This window comes from Oncorhynchus kisutch, linkage group LG10 (genome assembly GCF_002021735.2).
Source record: "Oncorhynchus kisutch isolate 150728-3 linkage group LG10, Okis_V2, whole genome shotgun sequence".
NCBI lineage: Eukaryota > Metazoa > Chordata > Actinopteri > Salmoniformes > Salmonidae > Oncorhynchus > Oncorhynchus kisutch.
In genome coordinates this window covers 17,771,684-17,789,962 of record NC_034183.2, presented here as the reverse complement: position 1 = coordinate 17,789,962, position 18,279 = coordinate 17,771,684, and positions in this window count along the sequence as shown.

Sequence of the window (18,279 nt, the reverse complement as noted above, 5' to 3'; positions counted from 1 at the left end):
CACACATGGATTTGCATATGGAAAATTATAAGGTAACAATGATGCTGAAATGTACACTTCATGGCCAAAAGTATGTAGACACCCCTTCAATTTAGTGGATTTGGCTATTTCAGCCACACCTGTTGCTGACGGACTCCCGGGTGGCACAGCTGTCTAAGGCACTGCACCCCAGTGCTAGAGGCATCACTACAGACACCCTGGTTCAAATCCAGGCTGTATCACAACCGGCTGTGATTGGGTCCCATAGGGTGGCGCACAATTGGCCCAGCGTTGTCTGGTTTTGGCCAGTGTAGGCTGTCATTGTAAATAAGAATTTGTTCTTAACTGACTTGCCTAGTAAACATTTAAAAAATACTTCTAAGTAAAAACATAGTTCTGTTTTAAAATATTTATTAACTAATTTCCAGATATCTTCTAAATTACCCACAATGCACTATTTCTCAACGTCATATGGAGAATCTACTCTGTGCTACCGAGTTCGAATGCTAGCTCGGTAGCTAGCTCAAGCTGACTAATGTTAGCCACTAGCCATGCTAGCCACACAAGCTCACAGAACGGGACCGAGTGCTGAAGCATGTAGTGCATGTAACACTCGCTACCAATTTCCAAACTGCAGCACAAGAACGGTTTGTCGAGAGCTTAATGAAATGGGTTTCCATGGCAGAGCAGCCACACACAAGCTTAAGATCACCATGCGCAATGCCAAGCATCGGCTGGAGTGGTGTATAGCTCGACTCAATTGGACTTTGGAGCAGTGCAAACGCGTTCTCTGGATTGAGTGGATCCATTTTCAATGGAAATTGTTAAAAGTCATCCTTGTGCATAGACTTGGTTTGTTTAACTTCGCAGTCATTGGTTTTTGTTTGGCATACATTTTAAATTGAGAATTCTCAGCATCACTCTGTTACTATGGAATTGCTCATATGTTACCCTGGATGTTGTTTCATACCGGGGGTCACTACGCATTGCCAGAGATGGTAAATCTGGTCAATATGTGGCATTTCCCCCTTAGTATTACATCTCTATAAAGATGAACAGCTTGTTATTTGAACACACACAATACAGGAGAGAAACATCATTATTTTCTCTCAGCTAACCTCTGCTATTATTTTTTCCATTCCATTTTCAGTTAGTAACTTGTATGTTACTCCTCCATTTGTGGCCAACTTTCCATCCCTTTCCTCGAACGACACTGCGTCTTTCATTTGCACAGCTGCAAAGCTGGGCCACCAATACAGAGCAGCGCTTAAAGAATCAGTGGGTTTTGATGCATGACCGTGTCATGTGATTGAGTAATTGGTTATCCATACAAAAATGTACAATCAAATATTGGTGTAAAGAAGATCAACAATCATATTCTGACAGCGGGGTGAACACCCCAATTAATTTCTTAATTGGGTTTAAAACTGAATTAACTCAAACAATTTGGACATTCTGTGCACTGGGCGACATACCTCTTCTGACTTTATTAGAAGCAACTGAACATAGACAGGTATTGGATCACTGGTTTATCTTTTCACATGATGGCTCCTCTGGCCCACACAATTGTGTGATTCAGGTGCTGTGTCAGTCTTGTGAAAGGTCCTCACAGTCCTTGTCGATGTGGGGTTGATATACAGTGCCTTCGGAAAGTATTCAGACTACTTGACTTTTTCCACATTTTGTTACATTACAGCTTTATTCTAAAATGGGTGAAAGAAAAAAATCTACACACAATATCCCATAATGACAAAGCCAAAACAGGTTTTTAGAAATGTTTGCACATTAAAAAAAAATTAAAAAAAATTCTTATTTACATAAGTATTCAGCCCCTTAGCTATGAGAATCAAAATTGGGCTCAGGTGCATCCTTTTTCCATTGATCATCCTTGAGATGTTTCTAGAACTTGATTGGAGTCCACCAGTGGTAAATTCAAATGATTGGACATGATTTGGAAAGGCAAGCACCTGTCGATATAAGGTCCCACAGTTGAAAGTGTATGTCAGAGCAAAAACCAAGCCATGAGGTCGAAGAAATTGTCCACGACTCCATTTTGTTGATCCCTGCCTACAGACAGAAACTAAAACAAGAGGCTCCCACGCTGAGGTCTGTCCAACGCTGGTCCGACCAAGCTGACGCCACACTCCAAGACTGCTTCCATCACGTGGACTGGGAGATGTTTCGTATTGCGTCAGATAACAACATTGACGAATACGCTGATTCGGTGTGCGAGTTCATTAGAACGTGCGTTGAAGATGTCGTTCCCATAGCAACGATTAAAACATTCCCTAACCAGAAACCGTGGATTGATGGCAGCATTCGTGTGAAACTGAAAGCGCGAACCACTGCTTTTAATCAGGGCAAGGTGTCTGGTAACATGACCGAATACAAACAGTGCAGCTATTCCCTCCGCAAGGCTATCAAACAAGCTAAGCGCCAGTACAGAGACAAAGTAGAATCTCAAGTCAACGGCTCAGACACAAGAGGCATGTGGCAGGGTCTACAGTCAATCACGGACTACAAGAAGAAATCCAGCCCAGTCACGGACCAGGATGTCCTGCTCCCAGGCAGACTAAATAACTTTTTTGCCCGCTTTGAGGACAATACAGTGCCACTGACACGGCCTGCAACGAAAACATGCGGTCTCTCCTTCACTGCAGCCGAGGTGAGTAAGACATTTAAACGTGTTAACCCTCGCAAGGCTGCAGGCCCAGACGGCATCCCCAGCCGCGCCCTCAGATCATGCGCAGACCAGCTGGCCGGTGTGTTTACGGACATATTCAATCAATCCCTATACCAGTCTGCTGTTCCCACATGCTTCAAGAGGGCCACCATTGTTCCTGTTCCCAAGAAAGCTAAGGTAACTGAGCTAAACGACTACCGCCCCGTAGCACTCACATCCGTCATCATGAAGTGCTTTGAGAGACTAGTCAAGGACCATATCATCTCCACCCTACCTGACACCCTAGACCCACTCCAATTTGCTTACCGCCCAAATAGGTCCACAGACGATGCAATCTCAACCACACTGCACACTGCCCTAACCCATCTGGACAAGAGGAATACCTATGTGAGAATGCTGTTCATCGACTACAGCTCGGCATTCAACACCATAGTACCCTCCAAGCTCGTCATCAAGCTCGAGACCCTGGGTCTCGACCCCGCCCTGTGCAACTGGGTACTGGACTTCCTGACGGGCCGCCCCCAGGTGGTGAGGGTAGGCAACAACATCTCCTCCCCGCTGATCCTCAACACTGGGGCCCCACAAGGGTGCGTTCTGAGCCCTCTCCTGTACTCCCTGTTCACCCACGACTGCGTGGCCACGCACGCCTCCAACTCAATCATCAAGTTTGCGGACGACACAACAGTGGTAGGCTTGATTACCAACAACGACGAGACGGCCTACAGGGAGGAGGTGAGGGCCCTCGGAGTGTGGTGTCAGGAAAATAACCTCACACTCAACGTCAACAAAACTAAGGAGATGATTGTGGACTTCAGAAAACAGCAGAGGGAACACCCCCCTATCCACATCGATGGAACAGTAGTGGAGAGGGTAGCTAGTTTTAAGTTCCTCGGCATACACATCACAGACAAACTGAATTGGTCCACTCACACAGACAGCATCGTGAAGAAGGCGCAGCAGCGCCTCTTCAACCTCAGGAGGCTGAAGAAATTCGGCTTGTCACCAAAAGCACTCACAAACTTCTACAGATGCACAATCGAGAGCATCCTGGCGGGCTGTATCACCGCCTGGTATGGCAACTGCACCGCCCTCAACCGTAAGGCTCTCCAGAGGGTAGTGAGGTCTGCACAACGCATCACCGGGGGCAAACTACCTGCCCTCCAGGACACCTACACCACCCGATGCTACAGGAAGGCCATAAAGATCATCAAGGACATCAACCACCCGAGCCACTGCCTGTTCACCCCGCTGTCATCCAGAAGGCGAGGTCAGTACAGGTGCATCAAAGCTGGGACCGAGAGACTGAAAAACAGCTTCTATCTCAAGGCCATCAGACTGTTAAACAGCCACCACTAACATTGAGTGGCTGCTGCCAACACACTGTCAATGACACTGATTCAACTCCAGCCACTTTAATAATGGGAATTGATGGGAAATGATGTAAATATATCACTAGCCACTTTAAACAATGCTACCTTATATAATGTTACTTACCCTACATTATTCATCTCATATGCATACGTATATACTGTACTCTATATCATCGACCGCATCCTTATGTAATACATGTATCACTAGCCACTTTAACTATGCCACTTTGTTCACATACTCATCTCATATGTTATACTGTACTCGATATCATCTACTGTATCTTGCCTATGCTGCTCTGTACCATCACTCATTCATATATCCTTATGTACATATTCTTTATCCCCTTACACTGTGTATAAGACAGTAGTTTTTTGGAATTGTTAGTTAGATTACTTGTTCGTTATTACTGCATTGTCGGAACTAGAAGCACAAGCATTTCGCTACACTCGCATTAACATCTGCTAACCATGTGTATGTAACAAATAAAATAGGATTTGATTTGATTTAGAGCTCCGAGACAGGATTGTGTCGAGGCACAGATCTGTGGAAGGGTACCAAAACATTTCTGCAGCATTGAAGGTCCCCAAGAACACAGTGGCCTCCATCATTCTTAAATGGAGAATGTTTGGAACCACCAAGACTCTTCCTAGAGCTGGCCGCCCGGCAAAACTAAGCAGGGGGAGAAGGGCCTTGGTCAGGGAGTTGACTAAGAACCTGATGGTCACCCTGACAGAGTTCTAGAGTTCCTCTGTGGAGATGAGAGAACCTTACAGAAGGACAACTATATCTGCATCACTCCACCAATTAAGCCTTTATGGTAGAGTGGCCAGACAGAAGCCACTCCTCAGTAAAAAGGCACATGACAGCCCGCTTAGAGTCTTCCAAAAGGCACCAAAATACTCTCACACCATGAGAAACAAGATTCTCTGGTCTAATGAAACGAAGAATGAACTCTTTGGCCTGAATGCCAAGCATTACGTCTGGAGGAAACCTGTCACCGTCCATACGGTGAAGCATGGTGGTGGCAGCATCTTGCTTTAGGGATGTTTTTCAACGGCAGGGACGGAACAAAGTACAGAGAGATCCTTGATGAAAACCTGCTCCGGAGCACTCGGGACCTCAGATTGGGGCAAAAGTTCAACATTACCAACAGGACAACAACTCTAAGCACACAGTCAAGACAATGCAGGAGTAGCTTCGGGACACGTCTCTGAATGTCCTTGAGTGGCCCAGCCAGAGCCCGGACTTGAACCCAATCGAACATCTCTGGAGAGACCTTAAAATAGCTGTGCAGCAACGCTCCCCACCCAACCTGACAGAGCTTGAGAGGATCTGCGGAGAGGAAAGGGAGAAACTCCCCAAATACAGGTATTCCAAGCTTGTAACATCATACCCAAAAAGACTTGATGCTGTAATCGCTGCCAAAGTACTGAGTAAAGGGTCTGAATACTTACATTTAAAAAAATAAATTAGCAAACATTTCTAAAACCTTTTTGTTGCTTCGTCATCATAGGGTATTCAAATCAAATCAGGCGGGACACAATGCAAATAGTCCGGTGAGCCATTTAATTACCTGTTCAGGAGTCTTATGGCTTGGGGGTAAAAGCTGTTGAGAAGTCTTTTGGTCATAGACTTGGCGCTCCGGTACCGCTTGCCTATGACTTGGGTGGCTGGGGTCTTTGAGAGCTTTTAGGGCTTTTCTCTGACGCCGCCTGGTGTAGAGGTCCTGGATGGCAGGCAGCTTAGCCCCGGTGATGTTCTGGGCCGTATGCACTACCCTCTGTAGTGCCTTGCGCTCGGAGGCCGAGCAGTTGACGTACCAGGCAGTGATGCAACCAGTCAGTATGCTCTCGATGTTGCAACTGTAGAACCTTTTGAGGATCTGAGGACCCAAGCCAAATCTTTTCAGTCTCCTGAGGGGGAATAGGTTTTGTCGTGCCCTCTTCACGACTGTCTTGGTGCGTTTTGACCATTCTAGTTTCTTGGTGATGTGGAAACCAAGGAACTTGAAGCTCTAAACCTGCTCCACTACAGCCCCGTCGATGAGAATGGGGGCGTGCTCAGTCCTCCTTTTCCTGTAGTCCACAATCATCTCATTTGTCTTGATGACGTTGAGGGATACTTTGTTATTCTGGCACCACCCGGCCAGGTCTCTGACCTCCAGGCTTACCACTGTTGTGTCATCTGCAAACTTAATGATGATGTTGGAGTTAGGCAGGTTACCTTGGTGCTCTTGGGCACAAGGACTATGGTGGACTGCTTGAAGTATGTTAGTTTTACAGAATTAATCAGGGAGGGACATGTTGAAAATGTTAGTAAAGACACCTGCCAGTTGGTCAGCACATGCCCGGAGCACATGTCCTGGTAATCCGTCTGGCCCAGCGGCCTTGTGAATGTTGACCTGTTGAAAGGTCTTACTTACGTCGGCTACGGAGAGAGGGATCACACAGTCGTCCGGAACAGCTGATGCTCTCATGCATGCTTCAGTGTTGCTTGCCTCGAAGCGAGCATAAAAGTGATTTAGCTCGTCTGGTAGACTCGTGTCACTGGGCAGCTCATGGCTGCGCTTCCCTTTGTAGTCTGTAGTAGTTTGCAGGCCCTGCCACATTCGACAAGCGTCGGAGCCGGTGTAGTACGATTCAATCTTAGTGCTGTATTGGCGCTTTGCCTGTTTGATGGTTCGTTGGAGGGCATAGCAGGATTTTTATAAGCATCTGGGTTGGAGTCCCGCACCTTGAAAGCGGCAGCTCTATCCTTTATCTCCGGATAATCCAATGGCTTCTGGTTGGGGTATGTATATACAGTCACTGTGGGGACAACGTCCTCGAAGAATCACGGAACATATTCCAGTCTGTGACAACCTTTGTTATGAATAAATCCACATGCGTTGCTACAATATTTAATGTCTTATAGATCTAATGAATATCTAAAAACTTGTTCAGCAGGGGGTTTGAAATGTGTCCGTTTATGAACCAAACATAGATCAAGACCAAAATTAGCTGAACAAACACGTTTTTTAGATTGAAAATTAATACATTTTAGAATAAGGCTGTAACATGACAAAATGTGGAAAAAGTCAAGTGGTCTGAGTACTTGCCGAAGGCACTGTATATAGTGGAGGGAGAAATGAAGACATCTCAACCCAAGTGGAATGTTTGGATTGTTCTGTTTTGCCAGAAAGGTACAGTGGATACACTGTGCCAAGTCTGTCCCCTGAGGGTCAATTTTATCAATTTTGGTCTTGATCTGGTTTATGGCTGGTTCTTCAACGGACACATTTCAAACCCCCTGCTGCACACGTTTTCAGATATTCATTAGGTCTATAAGACATTAAATACTGTAGCAACGCATGTGGATTTATTTATAACAAAGGTTGTCAGGTTGTCTCTCACCTGTCAACATCTTCAGAATCCGGAGACATAATTTCCTGCAAGAAAAAAAGCTAAATGTGTTATTGAACACAAGTATTGTTGAATGATGTTTTAGGAAAAAGAAGCCAATCTGATGCTTAGAGCTACCTTTTTCACTGTTATCACTTTAGCCTACTTTTAGTAACTGAATCCAAACAATAACTGAAAGACGCCAGTTGTAAATTATAACAATTCTCCAGCTTTACCCTGAATTGTGAATGGATCCTCTCTAAATTAATTTTGACTCTCTGTTTGTCTTTGAAGAATTGATAGGACTTTGGCATCATTCAAACACCGCTCAATGGAGAAAACAATTAATTAATCCAGGTGACCAGACCCCCTGAGCATTTGGCATTGCATGTCCCAGCATATATGCATATTCTTCCTCTCAAAATAAGGAGGGGGGGGGGTCATGTTAAAAAAATGTATCTGAAGCCAGTGCGTTTCTACTGACACTGGATCACTTGTTCTAATACAATATAAAAATGAGGTCAGTCTGGTAAAATTAGCCATCCACTTAACTGCAGGCCTGAATGCCAGGGCAGTGAGAATAAACAGTTGCTCTCCATTTGTGAGTTGGAGAAATTAGAGAAATAAAGGGAAAAAAGGGAGATCAGAGGTATTTTGGCATGAAGCAAAGATGGTATTGGAAGAGTGGTAGTATATAGGGTAATTTCCATGTAAAAGGACCCATGAGCACTAACATGTAAAGTGGTTGGGTTAAATGCGGAAGACACGTTTCAGTTGAAAACATTCAGTTGGACAATTTACTATCCCCCTTTCCTTTCATAGGAGCTAGTCAAATTGGATTTCAAATGAAAGCTAAGAGTATATTTGTAATTTTTCAATTAAGGCATACAGTTGAAGTCGGAAGTTTACATACACTTAGGTTGGAGTCATTAAAACTTGTTTTTCAACCACTCCACAAATGTCTTGTGAAAAAACTATAGTTTTGGCAAGTCGGTTAGGACATCTACTTTGTGCATGACACAAATCATTTTTCCAACAATTGTTTACAGACAGATTATTTCACTTATAATTCACTGTATCACAATTCCAGTGAGTCAGAAGTTTACATACACTAAGTTGACTGTGCCTTTAAACAGCTTCGAAAATTCCAGAAAATTATGTCATGGCTTTAGAAGCTTCTGATAGGCTAATTGACATCATTTGAGTCAATTGGAGGTGTACCTGTGGATGTATTTCAAGGCCTACCTTCAAACGCAGTGCCTCTTTGCTTGACATCATGGGAAAATCAAAAAGAATTCAGTCAAAACCTCAGATTTTTTTTTGTAGACCACAAGTCTGGTTCATCCTTGGGAGCAATTTCAAAATGCCTGAAGGTACCACGTTCCTCTGCACAAACAATAGTACGCAAGTATAAACACCATGGGACCACGCAGCCGTCATACCGCCCAGGAAGGTGACGCGTTCTGTCTCCTAGAGATGAACGTACTTTGGTGCGAAAAGTGCAAATCAATCCCAGAACAACAGCAAAAGACCTTGTAAAGATGCTGGAGGAAACGGATACAAAATTATTAAACTATCTATATCCACAGTAAAATGAGTCCTATATTGACATAACCTGAAAGGCCATTCAGCAAGGAAGAAGCCACTGCTCCAAAACCGCCTTAAAAAAAGCCAGACTACGGTTTGCAACTGCACATAGGGACAAAGATAATTCCTTTTGGAGAAATGTCCTCTGGTCGGATGAAACAAAAATAGAACTGTTTGGTCATAATGACCATCGTTTTGTTTGGAGGAAAAAGTGTGAGACTTGCAAGCCGAAGAACACCATCCCAACCATGAAGCACACGGGTGGCAGCATCATGTTGTGGGGGTGCTTTTCTGCAGGAGGGACTGGTGCACTTCACAAAATAGAGGGCATCATGAGGGAGGAAAATTATGTGGATATATTGAAGCAACATCTCAAGACATCAGTCAGGAAGTTAAAGCTTGGTCGGAAATGGGTCTTCCAGATGGACAATGACCCCAAGCATACTTTCAAAGTTGTGGCAAAATGGCTTATTAAGGACAACAAAGTCAAGGTATTGGAAATTGGTGGGCAGAACTGAAACTGCGTGTGCGAGCAAGGAGGCCTACAAACCTGACTAAGTTACACCAGCTCTGTCAGGAGGAATGGGTCAAAATCCACCCAACTTATTGTGGGAAGTTTGTGGAAGGCTACCTGACATTTTTGACCCAATTCAAATAATTTAAAGGCAATGCTACCAAATCCTAATTGAGTGTATGTAAACTTCTGGCCCACTGGGAATGTGATGAAAGAAAAAAAAGCTGAAATATATAATTCTCTACTATTATTCTGACATTTCACATTCTTAAAATAAAGTGGTGATCCTAACTGACTAAAGACAGGGAATATTTATTTTGATTAAATGTCAGGAATGGTGAAAAACTGAGTTTAAAGATATTTGGCTATGTAAACTTCTGACTTCAACTGTATATACATTTTCCACCATAAAAATGTGGAATTAGCAAAGGCTTTGATTTCTGGTCAAACAGATGGAAAAGAGGTCTAGAAAACCTCTACTAAATAAAGTCTTAAATGATATTAGAAATACATCAATGCACAATAATATTGAAGTATTTCATTTTGGAATCATTCTCCTGCCTTCTGTACTGTAGGTTTAATAAACTTGGCACCACACGTCCCGCTAGGGCACCTCCCCCCACTGCTCAACTGACACAGTAGCACACAGAACGCAAAAAATATTCTTAGAAATATTTAACCTCCACACATTAACAAGTCCAATAGCTCAAATGAAAGATAAACACCTTGTTCATCTAGCCACCAAGTCAGATTTCTAAAATGTTTTACGGCGAAAACATAGCACATATTTATGTCAAACCACCACCAAAGATAGGCTAATTTACATAGCCATTTTGTAGAACAATAGATGCAATCACAAAAGCAGGATTAAAAGTAAAATAATTCACTAACCTTTTGAAAATCTTCATCAGATGACAGGAATAGGACATGTTATACAGTACATTTGTGTTTTTTTCAATAATATGCTAATTATATCCATAAATCACGGTTTACATAGAAGGTCATGGCTAAAAAATGCTACAACAATGCCTGGAGAAATTATGGTAACTCTGCCAGATAACAGAAATACACATCATAAACGTTGACTAAATATACATGTTCTACATATACTTAGAAAGATACACTTCTTCTTAATAAAACAGCTGTGTTACATTTATTTTCAACTTTACAGATTTCGTTCACTAGGCTATAATGTGAGTCGGCGCTCAGGAATTAGCATTTTGGCTCCTCTATCTCGGAGTCCACAGAAACCCAAATTTAACACATAAATGTTCCCTTACCTTTGCTGTTCTTCCATCAGAAGACCTGGAAGGGTTTATACTTACCAAAAACAGCTTTAGTTTTGAAGTCTGTGTCTTTCGGTTATCAAACACGACATATTTCGGTTGAAATGCAGCCAAAAAGTAAAGTTAGTTCGCACCAAAACGTCGAAATTATATATTATATGTCGACTAAACTTGTCAAACTTGGTTCAGAACACAGCGTTAGCATGCTATATAGCTTCACCGCAATTCTCAGGACAAAGAGAAACACACGCATCGTTTAATCAATCTTGGAAGAAAGACAGAATGCGCGTGAGAGTAACCTGTTTTCTCGAGCGACCGAAAGGTTTCGGCCGTCATTACTCTCGTGAGCGCGAGATTCACACAATGAGAAGCCCCATTGAAAGCGGACACCGCGCTGAAGGCATAGGAACTGTTCCCAGGACTGTAGGTGCTTGGGAAGGGTGGGGGCGATGACGTCAAAGTTGGGCCAACTTTTTGGATGACAAGAGAGAGTTTGGAAGAATGAGTGCCCTGAGAGTTCTGCTTTACTTACAGACATAATTTAAACGGTTTTAGAAGCTTTAGAGTGTTTTCTATTCAATAATATTTATTATATGCATATATTAGCAATTTTTTACAGAATTTTTTTCTGTTTACTATGGGCACGCATTTCACCAACGGGGGCAGTATTCTGCCCTAGCCTTAACAGGTTTTAAGAAACATTGCTTTGAAATGATATTATCAAATCCCACGTACAGTGCATTCGGACAGTATTCAGACCTCTTTACTTTTTCCACATTTTGTTATGCTACAGCCTTATTCTAAAATGGATTAAATTAAAAAATTTGCTCATCAAGCTACACACACAATTCCCCATAATGACAAAGAAAAAACAGGTTTTTAGATATTTTTGCAACATTATAAAATCTAAAACAGAAATACCTTATTTACATAAGTATTCAGATCCTTTGGTATGAGACTCGAAATTGAGCTCAGGTGCATCGTGTTTCCATTGAGATGTTTTTGCAACTTGATTGGTGTCTACCTGTGGTAAATTCTATTGATTGAACATGATTAGAAAGGCACACACCTGCCCATATAAGGTCCCACAGTTGACTGTTCATGTCAGAGCAAAAACCAAGCCATGAGGTTCAAGGAATTGTCTGTAGAACTCTGAGACAGGATTGTGTCGAGACACAGATCTGGGGAAGGGTACCATAAAATGACTGCCGCGTTGAAGGTCCCCAAGAACACAGTGGCCTCCATCATTCTTAAATTGAAGACGTTTGGAACCACCAAGACTCTTCCTAGAAGAGGAAGCCCGCCAACTAGCTATTTGGCCGCCCGGCCAAACTGAGCAATCGGGGCAGAAGGGCCTTGGTCAGGGAGGTGACCAAGAACCCGATGGTCACTCTGACAGAGCTCCAGAGTTCCTCTGTGGAGATTGCAAAACCTTCCAGAAGGACAACCATCTCTGCAGCACTCCACCAAGTAGGCCTTTATGGTAGAGTGGCCAGATGGAAGCCACTTCTCAGTAAATGGCACATGACAGCCCGCTTAGAGTTTGCCAAAGGCACCTAAAGGACTCTCAGACCGTGAGAAACAAGATTCTCTGGTCTGATGAAACCAAGATTGAACTCTTTGGCCTGAATGCCAAGCGTCACGTCTAGTAGAAACATGGCACCACTCATCACCTGGCAATACCATTCATATGGTGAGGTATGGTGGTGTCTGCATCATGCTTTGGGAATATTTGTCAGCGACAGGGACTGGGAGACTGGTCAGGATGGAGGGAAAGATGAACAGAGAAAAGTACAGGGAGAGCCTTGATGGAAACCTGCTCCAGAGCGCTCAGGACCTCAGACTGGGGCAAAGGTTCACCTTCCAACAGGACAACGACACTAAGCACACAGCCAAGACAATGTAGGAGTGTCTTCAGGGACAGGTCTCTGCATGTGGCCCAGCCAAAGTCCGGACTCAAACTCCATCTAACATCTCTGGCTACGCTCCCCATCCAACCTGACAGAGCTTGAGAGGACTGCAGAGAAAAATGGGAGAAACTCCCCAAATATAGGTGTGCCAAGCTTGTAGTGTCATACCCAAGAATACTCAAGGCTGTAACCGCTGCCAAAGGGGCTTCAACAAAGTACTGAGTCAAGGGTCTGAATACCTATGTAAATGTGATATTTCAGTTTTTTTTTAAATAACAAAAACAAATAATTGTTTTGTCATTATGATCTATTGTGTATAGATTGATAAAAAACAGCAACATTTAATCAATTTTAGAATAAGGCTGTAAGGTAACAAAATGTGTAAAAAGTGAAGGGGTCTGAGTACTTTCTAAATGCACTGTATATTTAAAGGGTAGGTAGCATAAACATAACCACATATAACATATGGATTTGCATTATTATACACATCAAAAGTCCCAATGCAAAGTTGTACCTCACTTTTGTATTTTTTGAGTTATTACATAAACGATCAGCATGAAAATGAAAGCCGAAGTCTTGTTGGAGAATGTTTTTCCGGAATGTGATGTAATATGGAGGACACGGCAAGCCAGCCTATACCCTATAATGTAAACTCCTACAGAAATAACTTCAAATGTATTACTTCAAATTAATCCAAATAATTTGCACTCATGACTACTGGTTTTAATTACATTTTCAGCCAATTTACAAGTAAATACTTTATGAATGTATTGATGTTACAAATCAACTTGCACGGTTGTTAGCCAACTAGCCTGCTAACGTTAGCCCTACTAGCCTGCTAACGTTAGCCCAGCCAGCCTTCTTACATTAGCACTGAATGAGTCAGCTAGTTATTATCAACACTTAGCTTGTAGCTACATTAAAGTTAACCAAAGTTTTGGAAATACGGTGATATTTATATATCCATCTAAATAATTATCAAAGCACGTTAGCTATATTCAGTTATCTTAGCCAGCAAGCCAGCCTGCCAACTAGCTATTAGCCTAGCCAGCCTAGCCAACCACCATGAACACAACTAACACAACACAACTAAAACATAACTGCAGATCAAAAGCAAAGAGAGAGCAGAGACTTACAGATTGATAGCTGGGGCACATCTTATAGTAAAACGTGAGGATCATGAGGATACACATGACCACTTGTGCCCAACCTGTTCATTGTTTACATCACACTTCCTCGTGATTGGTGGATTGTAGATCACCACCGCCACCACTTGGTCTGGAATGTAATTACATGCTAGCATGGCTAGTAGCTAACGTTAGCCAGCTTGAGCTAGCTACCAAGCTAGCATTTGAACTCGGTTGAACAGAATAGATGCTCCATGTGACGTTGAGAAATAGTGCATTGTGGGTAGTTTAGAAGATATCCAGAAATAAGTTAATAAATATTTAAAAACCACAAAATATAACTATGTTTATACTTACAGGTACATAGATCGTGACTGTTAATAAGTCTTTGACCACACGGTGTTGTTACATTGGTGAGTATAAAACTCACAGAAATATAATAAACTCACAGAAATATCAAATAAAGGCAGACCAATCAATTAGTTATAGTGTTTTTACTGATATCAATGTTCCTTTATTAATTATTAAGTGATTCAAACTTGGTAATGAAATTTCTACAATTGAATTGCCTACAATGGGAAATTGTGGTAGACACAAACCACAATTGGGCTCACAAGTTTGGACAGCACTGTACAGCACAGTATAGTTCAGGATAATAAACTAGAGTTGAGTACACTATAATGTACTGCATTGTGCTATACTGAACTACACTTTACTGAACTCTGCTGTTCTGTAATGTGCTCTACTTTGATGTCCAAACTTGTGAAACATAGACGTCTATGATTGGTTCAGATTTGGTCCGGTCTGGACCAACCAAATTTGGTCTTGTTAGGAGGCAGAGCACATTAAAATAATAGCCAGTATGTAGAATAATGCCCAAATATGCAAATTAAGATATTGCATATTTCTACTTTTTGTGTACCTATTTAGGATACATCACCACGAAGAAGAGAATGACACATTCATAGCCATAATTATGCATTTCTGTGTCGTACAGATCAGGGACCCATGATGAAATTCTGTTACTACAATTCCATTACGGGACGTGTAAATCCACTTCACTTACTGTAGTTCAATAATTAAAATAGACTTTTCAAAGTCAATGTGTCATGTCACACACCCCATTCTTTCTGCAGACATTGTTGAATCTAAATTCGGAGCAGATATTTTGGAAAACGTGGACACATAAAAAAAAAAAATGTTCCCATAGAAAAAAAAGGAATAAGGGGAGAGTTGCCTAACTGACAAAAACATGGGGTTGGAAGAGAATGAGTATTGTGGGCAAGGAAACTAGAAGTAAAGAAGAGTGAAAGGGTTTTGAGAGTCAGACAGAGAGAAAGATCCCCAGGATTATGGCAATTGTAGCTTAGAAGAGAAGAAGAGTGAAATGAGAAGGCAGCTATGTTGGAGACTGTGAGTGAGGAGGAGTGTGTAGCAGCAGGAGAGTGGGAGGAGAGAGGGGGAAGAAAGGGAGAAGGATTGGGTTTCCTCTGACTGTGTCTGGGCAGCTCCACATGTTCCACATTAAGGTCCTAACACTGCAGGACCAACTAGGCCTACACACCGTGCTGCTTGGTTTGTTATTAGGCCCATGGTGCTGTGGTCGAGTAGAAACCTAAACTTGGCCAGTGCTATAGACCGTCTCCTCTCTCCTGAAATCCTTTGCAAACTATACTGAACAAAAATAGAAATCACAACATGCAACAATTTCAGTGATTTTACTGAGTTACAGTTCATATAAGGAAATCAGTCAATTGAAATGGATGAAAACGCACAGCCTCGGATGGGCCTGGGAGGCATAAGCCCACCCATTGGGGAGCCAGACCCACTGACTGGGAAACAAGGCCCGACCAATCAGAATGGGTTTTTCCACACAAAAGTGCTTTATTACAGACAGAAATACTCCTAAGCACCCACCACCCCTCCCTCCCTCAAACGATCCCACAGGTGAGGAAGCCGGATGTGGAGGTCCTGGGCTAGCGTGGTTACACATGGTCTGCGTTTGGGAGGTCGGTTGAACGTACTGACAAATTCTTTAAAATGACGTTGGAGGTGGCTTATGGTAAAGGAATGAACATTCAAATATCTGGAAACAGCTATGATGGACATTCCTGCAGTCAGCATGCCAATTGTACACTCCCTCAATACTTGAGACAGCTGTGTGATTCTGTTGTGTGAAAAACTGCACATTTTAGAGTAGCCTTTTATTGTCCCCAGCACAAGGTGCACCTTCTTGATATGCCACACCTGTCAGGTGGATGAATTATCTTGGCAAAGTAGATCTGCTCACAGGGATGTAAACACATTTGTGCAAAACAATTAAGAGAAATATGTTTTTTGTGCGTATGGAACATGGGACCAACACTTTACATGTTGTGTTTATATTTGTGTTCAGTGTAGTATACACCCCTTGTTGAAGCAAACCTCTTCTAAAAATGTATGATCTTAAATAAACTGTGTTTTTTGTTTTATTTCACACTAATTTGTCCACTGAAATCCAGATGTAGCCTCCTGTGTTCTATTTATTATTGTCAAATATTACACAAAACACTTTGTTCTCCATATCCCCCTTCCCCGGCAAATATTGTAATGTAAATTGTTTGAGTACCTTCCTTGTATTTATGTGAACCTGCAAGTTTGATGTTGATGTTTTGGGATAAAATCTGAAAATATAATCTAGATAAATGCTTTATTTGGTATTTTGGTATTTTATTAGGATTCCCATTAGCTGTTGCGAAAGCAGCAGCTACTCTTCCTGTGGTCTACACAAAACATGACATAGTACAGAACCTGTAATATGATGGATAAGATTAAATCCTAAAGTGGAAAGTGTGCACGTTTGCTTTTCAAGTGCTCCTGTCTGGGGTGAAGTGGCCTAGTTACCCTAGTACCTTATTTGTATGAGTGAGCAGCAGTAGGGAGCGTGTGGCTACATGGCACCAGGGTAGGCCACTCACAGCAAAGGGACTGTTATCTGGAGGCAGATAATAGATCCAGTGGTGTGAGTGTGTACAGGGCTGCCTTGATAACATCTCCTCTCAAGGATCCCACTTACGGGCCCTGATTGATACCTGACAGAGCACAGAGGGGGATCCTCACAGTGTTTTTCTAGCTGCTTTGTAGCCCTCGCTTTAGGAGGCCATGCATGCATCTGCGCCTGAGTCAACATAAGTTGTTATCAAGGAGCTGTATATCTACATTTAGCATCTATGCTTTAAATAATATATATTATTTTTGTTGTTGTTGACCATTTTTTCTCCCTAATATAGTGATATCCAAATGGTAGTTACATTCTCCCCTACAGACTCAGGAGAGGCTTGGCAGGGTCAAAACACGACCCTACCAAGCAGCACTGCTTGACCCGGCCCGCCATAAGGAGTTGCTCGAGTGTGATTGTACAAGGAAATCCCGGCCAGCCAAACCCTCCCCTAACACTGGGCCAATTGTGCGCCGCCTCAAAACTGGGTCTGTTGTGATGCCTCAAGCACTGAGATGCAGTACCTTAGACCGCTGCGCCACTCAGGAGAGCTATGCTTTTAGAACAAGTTATGTGGTCACTGGTTTTTATTAGCAAATCATTTTTTTAATTCATACTGGTATCGGCAGAACATTTTATCCCCAGAGAATATTCATATTCATGGATTTGTGGGTCATGTGAAGGCAGTTCTGTCATGAGGTCACCATTTCAGATCTCCTATCTGAAAAAATGAAGTTTGCATAGACTAACTGTTGATCAAGAGTAGATAAAACATCAAATCAATTGTTATTGGTTGCGTACACATCGCAGATGCAGCGAAATGCTTATGTATCTAACGCCAACAGTGAAGTAATACCGAACAATATACATAAATCAAAAAAAGCCAAAGAAAGGAATTAAGAAATATATCAGAAGAAGCAATGTCAGAGTCCGGAATATAAAAATATATGTATATGATGGTGCGTATAGACAGTATATGAATAGAAAAGGTGTGTACAGCAGTAGTTAGATGAGTCTTGACTAGGAAATTAAGTGGGCAAAACAATATGGAAACATTATTTAAGTGACCAGTGTTCAATGAATCAAACTTTGTTCATGACTGTATTATCTTGACTAGGGGCATACAATAAAAACATATTCTGTCTATAAACCCTTAACCTAATCCTAATCTAAAAAGAAAATATCACAGAAGTTTCTGTTCATCTCTCACCCTAACAATAAGCCCCCTCTCCCCTCCTCAACAGAACAAATGTTGACATAGCGTCAAGCTCAGTGCCTTTCATTAGACAGTCAACTAACAGTTAACCTTAGATTTTGGGTCAGGGGGTCTTCCTGCACTGATCAAATCCAAATCAAATCAAATTGTATTGGTCACATACACATGGTTAGCAGATGTTAATGCGAGTGTAGCAAATACTTGTGCTTCTAGTTCAAAGAGTGCAGTAATATCTAACAAGTAATCTAA